Genomic DNA, 7,384 nt, shown 5'->3' with positions numbered 1-7,384 from the left:
ATTTCAGATTTCCAATTCAGATTTTTCACTTTATGTGAAAAGGACAAATAGAGGGATTGTGCTTGTAGTCATCTATGTTGATGACTTGATTATTATTACAGGTGATAGTGATGCAGACATTAATGAAGTGAAGCTGCTTTTGAAGCAGAAATTTGAGATGAAGGATTTGGGAGAGCTGCGTTACTTCTTGGGCATTGAGGTTATTAGATCCCCGAGTGGGATATGGCAATACGGTTTGGACATGCTGTCCAAATATGGGATGACAGGCTGTAAGCCTATCTCTGTTCCATTGGAGCAGAATGTGAAGCTCAATGCAGAGACAGGTGAGCTTCTTGAAGATATTACTATGTACAGGCGCATAGTAGGTAGCTTGATTTACATGACTATAACCAGACCAGATTTGAGCTATGCTGTGGGGCAGGTGAGTCAGTTTATGCAGGCACCAAGGAAGCCACATTTGGATGCGGCTAGGCGCATACTGCGGTATGTGAAGTCCACATTGCATTATGGACTGTTTTATGAAGTTGGGTGTGCATTACAGGTACATGGATACACAGATGCTGACTGGGCTGGTAGTGTCTCAGATAGGAGATCTACTAGTGGTTTTATGTTTTCCCTTGGGAGTGGTGCCATCAGTTGGAGCAGCAAGAAGCAGCCAACAGTTGCCTTGTCGAGCACAGAGGCTGAGTACAGGGGTGCAGCAATGGCTGCATGTGAGGTAGCTTGGTTACGGAAGCTACTTGCAGATATGGGACAGTCAATCCATGCAGCAGTTGTCATTCATTGTGACAACATTAGCAGCATCATGCTTGCTAATAACCCAGTTTATCATGCTAGAACGAAGCACATTGAGGTGCATTATCACTTTGTGAGAGAGAAGGTTCTAGCTGGTGAGATTGATCTTGTCTATGTCAGCACTGAGGAGCAGGTGGCTGATATTTTTACGAAGGCATTGGGTACCGAGAAGCTTCGCAGATTTAGGAGCTTGCTTGGTGTACGTGAGATGGATTTGAGCTTGAGGGGGAGTGTTGAGATATCAAGCTCTACCCCCGATATATCTCCTGGATGACTATCATTTATGTCACCGCCTATGTTAGTTGTACTCGTGGTGTAGTTAGACTACCACGTATGTTTTTGGTTTGGGTTCACATATGAACCACGTATTCTAGGGTTTGACATATAGGGTATTTCCCTCTTCTATTGTGTATTGTTGTTGTGTGCAAAAGTGAAGAAAGGCTTCACCCTCCAACCTTGTGTCCTCTCTCTTTTGTGTGTTGTGAAGAAAGCTGCACTTGAGTCTCCTATCTCTCTCCCTTATTCTTTACAAAGTGATGCAATAACAGGAATTGATGATATTAGTGACAATGATCATGAGGTTAGGGTGAGGTTACCACTCGAATGCAGGGCAAAGGGGATAGATAATCTGAGACTTGTCATGTTGTTCGTAATATTGTTGCTAGCATGCCAGAGAACATAGATGGGAGAATCTTGAGTTACGAAGGAGAAAGAGTTCAACCACAAAATTCAAGAGGCATTGGAATTAAATTGACATCAATGAACATGTCTACTAGATTGCCATTTCCAAGATATTATAAGGCATCAAAATAATTCTCACCCACACAACATTTGATTATAGAGATGAAGATTCAAGGGAAATGGATTCGAGGTTTGATGGTCTTACAACTAGAAAACGCAAGACACTATTTACAAAAAGAAAGTATGTGAGTGTGAAGAGACAAAGAATCATGGCATCAATTCCAGAACTAAAGAGACATGTAATGTTATCTGAGGAGAATATGGAAAGGATGGTTATGCGAGTTTGTTGCAAGAGACTTTACATTGGAAAAGTTAGGGAAGATGATTGTGCAGCCATACGCCTTGGTATTTGGAGTAAGATAGCACCTAATAGACATAACTATCTTCTTTAAGAGTTTTCATGCTTTCTTCATCAAGGCATTGATCAAGATTTGAGCACAAGACTCTGTAAACCTAGATTGAAACCCATGGTTAATGGGAGACCCATTTGCAATCGAGGATATCAATGGTTAATTGGACTATCACATGGCACATACTAGACCATCTGGACAGAGGTGAAATAAAAAGTGGTTCATATAATTCATGGAAATACCTACAAGCTTAAATGCCATGGAAGCACTATAAATGCAACCGCAACATTAAAGCAAGTTCTCGAAGACCATGCATTACCACAGCCTCATCTTCAACAAACAACGCTAGATGGACGTGTCGAATGTCAACATCTTCCTTTGGGAATGACAAAGAAGGTCGTCCTAGAAACTATCAATAAAACTTTACAAGACAGAGACGAGAGCATGATTTCACAGTCAACCTTGTACAAAATTTGGCATAGAGATATTTGCCATGTCAAGACACCATCAAAGCAAAGGAGGTCAAAATGTAAGACATGTGATGAATTAAAAAATGCCATTGAACATAGTAAATGTGAGCAGTAGTGAGGAAGATATATTAAATGGCAGTCAATCCATTTACATCATGTGTAGGATGCTCGAAAGTTGTATGCTTCTTGGAGAGAGGAAGCTATTTCACATGTCGATAAGTCCATGTGCATCACCATTGATGGCATGGACCAAAAAACAACTTTGCCACGATATAGACGTATCCCACCGGCATTGGAGGGCAAACGTGGACTAAAAACACACTTGTGTGGAGTATTAGTACATGGATACCAAATCTTTTGTGATGTATGGATTGATAGTTTGCATGACCATGATAGTAACCAGGTTGTTACATCAATCATGAAATCAATAAGAAAGGTCAGAGATGCTCGCGGATGTTTACCTAACACATTGCGAATATAAGCTGATAATTGTTGGAGAGAGAACAAGAATAAATATATATTTGCGTTATGCTCTATGCTGGTTGGTTTGAAAATATTTGAAGAAGTGGAAGTTGGCTTTCTTCTTATTGGCCATACACATGAAGAGATAGATTAAATCTTTAGTGTCATCTCTGGGGAGTTGAAGTCAATGGATGTTTTGACAATGGAGGATATGCTATTTCGAATTGGGAAAAATTTTGGAGGGTCTCACAAGGAAGAATCAAAAGTGTCTATCTTAAAGAGGATGGCAGATTGGAGAGCATTCATAGAGCCACATTTACAAATAGGAGATGATGCCCTAATAGGACATACAAATCCACACTACTTTTGGTTTCATATGCATAATAATATTCCAGTGATGCAATGGAAGCACTATTCAATAGATGGAGATCATTTATTGAGTGAGCCATATGCTTTATTACAACAAATAATTCCATTGGAGGAAACTAGATTTGTTCTTGCAAAAATCAAATCACTTGACATAGATGAAATGAAAGGCTTGAAAGCCTTCATTAAACATCTTCAAAGTATGATGCAGAAATATCATGAGCAATCAACTAAGAATTTAGAGACAATTAAATCAACTGAAGCACTTATCCAATCTTTAGAAAGACAAGAAAACTTAATGAGCATTGAATACTGTGAATCCTTTTGGCCAGAACAAGCTAGGTCACCAAGTTTTCCTTTGGATATAAATATGTTAGTAGATATGGAGGAAGCAGAGAAATGCCTTTTGCCTCAAAAATATTGTGGCAACAAACCCTTACCAGAGTTTATACCATCTAATGAGATTGAAGAGGGTCTATTTGTTGCAATTTGGGCATCTGATCCAGGTTCAGAGTTGGTGGATGACCACGGTGGCCCAATTTGGGTCGCAAAGGTTGCTAAGATAGAAAGGGATGACAAGGGAACTCCTATAACATTCATAGCTTTATCATATGAACTAAAGCCATTGAAAAATCTCCCGATAAGATATATAATAAAACGACTGTATGAGGAATGCTTGCAAAAGAAGCATGAATGGGTTCCAAATAATGAGGGATTAACAGAGGTGGAAGTCAATAGCATTATTCATTGCTGGAAATCGAGGACACGAAGTTTTAAAAAGAAGCATGGATACAATGTTGAAAAATGTATTACAATCCTTGATCCAAGTCATGTCCATATTAAACATCATTTGGCAAGACTTGACCCATCAAGCACAAATACATTACAAGAATCTGATGACTCTGAACGAGATTCAAATGCATAAGATAATGTTTTGTATGCTTTTTTCCATAAAAATGATGTATCTATACACCACCAATAAGATAATGTATTGTATGCTTCGTTTTTCAAAAAAAGAGTGTATCTATATATCACTTATATATTGAATTCAACAAACTCTTTTTTTTCAAAAAAATGGTATATCACTTATATGTTGAATTCAACAAACTCTTTTCATATGGTGTCATATTTTCACTTCATAGTGTTAAAATTGAACTAGAGTTAGGAGACTACTATTATTATTATTATAGTTATTGGATGGGGACACCATGCACAAGTTTAGGAATTATGGCTTCATTGAGTCTCTTTTTTTTAAAGTAGAGGTCACCACTTAACTTTTTAGCTTAATAAGGCCATATTTATATATAAGTGACCCATTTAGTGCTCTTAAAAACCTAATTTTTGAGCTCACTAAATGAAGTTGAGTAGAGAGGATATGCTTCAAAAAAAAGTCCAAACTAGGAGAGAAAGTCCAGAAATTTTGAATAGTGTGTTAGTTTAATTTTTGGGTACTTTGGATCATATATCAATTAATTTCTAAACAAGGCAAAACCCCCTAGCCCAGTGGTTGGAACATCATGCAATATATTATTGAGCTACTTCAAATTAAATAGCAGTTATGCGATAGTTCTAATCAAATATGGTCTGACAGTAATAAACAAAATTATATTTTGCAACAAAAATACTTAATGACCCACTAGGTGCTTGAAATTATTGTGTTTCTTAGTAGTTAAATTAATTTAGTTTAATTTTTAGGCTAGTTCAGGTCATACATGAGCTAGCTTGGACTTAATGTGATCATCCAAAACCAACCTAGTGTGGTTAGAATAGCAATGTATAATTGAGGAGGTTAATGTGATTATCCTAAACTGAGTTTTGTTATGTCTAATTGATTACAAGATCGGTGGTTACAATTTTTGTGTTCCCCAGTAGTTAGTTAAATTATTCTAGTTGTCTCATTTTTGGGCTAGTTCAAGTTATCCATGAGCTACTTGGAGTTAATGTGATGGTCCTAAACCAGCTTAGTGGTTGGAATAGCAATATATCCTCGAGCTGGTTCAGGTTAGATACTAGTTAGAGGAGTGGCCAGTGAGTTGAAATTATTATTTTCTAGTAATGAAATTGTCTTGTTTTCTAGTAGCTTGATTGGATTGTGTTTTTGCACATTCTATGTTTTGTTTTGTTTTTCTCATAGTGGTGCAAAAAGGGGGGAAATAAAATATTGCATGTTGCATGTTGATCTTTGCATGCCCAAGATGGAGAGGCCTTGAAGAGTGAATAGTATATCCATTATGCTATATGCATACATGCGAATACTATGAGTATTCTAGGAACTTAAGCAATACTCAGTTTTGTTATAGGTTAATAAGTGTTCTTTGCATGTTATTTCCCGCATGTTGGGTGAGTAGACAGAGTTGTACCTAAAGTTTATAGATAGATTAGAACCCTGACCTTTCAATTGGGCAAGGGAGCTTTGAGCATTCTAAGCCTTGGTACGTCAAGAAACTCAAAGATAGGAATGTGTATTGTTGCCAAACACACATTGACTTTGACATGGCCCAACAAGCTTTGAATGACTTGAGATTTGATCATGCTAGAGCATTGCTCCATGAAGATAGATGCCCATGTCGAACAAATAAATGCATAGTCTATAGGCCATCTAGATCCCTATCATGTATTGCAAGGGAGGTTGAGTTTAATAGCCCAAGGTCTCTGTGGGAGCCTGTTGACTCTGTGCCAACATGGACTTAGGTAGAACAGAATGTGCATCACGTAGAGTAGCGGCAAATCTCCGCTTGTACTTGCATAAGGCTAGAAATAATCCCTCTTAGAAATCCAACCTGCATGTTCTACATGCAAGTTCTACATGCAACTCCTACATGCGAGTGGTACATTCGAGTTCTACATGCAAGTTCTACATACAACTTCTACATGCAACTCCTACATGCGAGTTGTACATGCGAGTTCTACATGCAAGTTCTACATGCAACTCCTACATGTGAGTTGTACATGCAAGTTCTACATATGAGTTGTACATATGACTTCTACATGCAAGTTCTACATATGACTTGTACATGTGAGTTCTACATATAAATTCTACATATAAATTCTACATATAACTCCTACATGCAAGTTCTACATACGACTTGTACATAGGAGTTCTACATGCAAGTTCTACATATGACTTCTACATGTAGAAAGAGAATGTGTTACAACATCTATATGCGAGTTCTACATGTACAAAGAGAATGTGTTACAACTTCTATATGCGAGTTCTACATGTAGAAAGAGAATGTGTTGCAACTTCTACATACGACTTCTATATATAGAGAGAATGTGTTACAATTCCTACATGCAAAGAGAGAAGCTCTCCAACCTGTATAAATACCACATAATGGAATGAAGCCCACACTCTTTAGGGCATTGTGTTGAGTTCTACTTTGGTATTCCAAGCAATTGTCTCAAGTGTCCATGCTTCCTTGAACTCGACGTCCAAAAGCATGCCCTAACCTTGCAACTCCTCCTCCCCTCTCCTCCAACTTTGCAACCCATCCTCTCCCTCTCCTCCTCCTCTCTCCTCTTTCTCTCTCCTCCTCCCTTCTCCTCCTCCTCTCTCCTCTCTCTTCTTTCCCCCATGCTCTTACACCTTCTTCCTCTCCCACTCCTATGCTCCCCCTAAATCCTTTGTTCCTTAACCCTTAAACTCCATGATTGATGAGGGAGATGAGTTCTCCACCATATACTCTACCCTAAACCTTGGATCCTCCTTCTAAACCTTGGAACTCCTTCTAACCCTAGAACCTCCTTCTAAACCTTGGAACTCCTTCTATCCCTAGAACCTCCTTCTAAACCTTGGAACCTCCTTCTAAACCCTTAAACTCTTCCTAAACCCTACAACTCCCAATGAATGCGAAAGCCTTCATTACCTCAACCATGATAATACACGTTTGTTTTACACATGCATGCACTGTGTTTGCTTACCACACTTAGCCTACATCTCTCAATGGAACACGACTCGAGGTCCTAAGCTACACATATACTAGAAATGGCAACCCCAATATATTTGTAGGTGATAAAAAGCCTTGAAACCCTACATACTGAGATTACCCTACTCTTCCTACGAAAGTAGTAGGAAAGAGAACATTTGGCATCATTGCCGGGGAGACTAGCGTCTCAAGTAATGAGTAAACATATGCAGGTATGTGTAAAAAAATAAAATACTTCAAACTTTCATGAGCATAACACTCAAGGACAAGGAGA

The sequence above is a fragment of the Dipteris shenzhenensis genome, chromosome 22 (assembly GCF_047967505.1).
Source record: "Dipteris shenzhenensis isolate YYH24624 ecotype China chromosome 22, Dip_SZ_1.0, whole genome shotgun sequence".
NCBI lineage: Eukaryota > Viridiplantae > Streptophyta > Polypodiopsida > Gleicheniales > Dipteridaceae > Dipteris > Dipteris shenzhenensis.
This window is presented reverse-complemented; position numbering follows the sequence as displayed.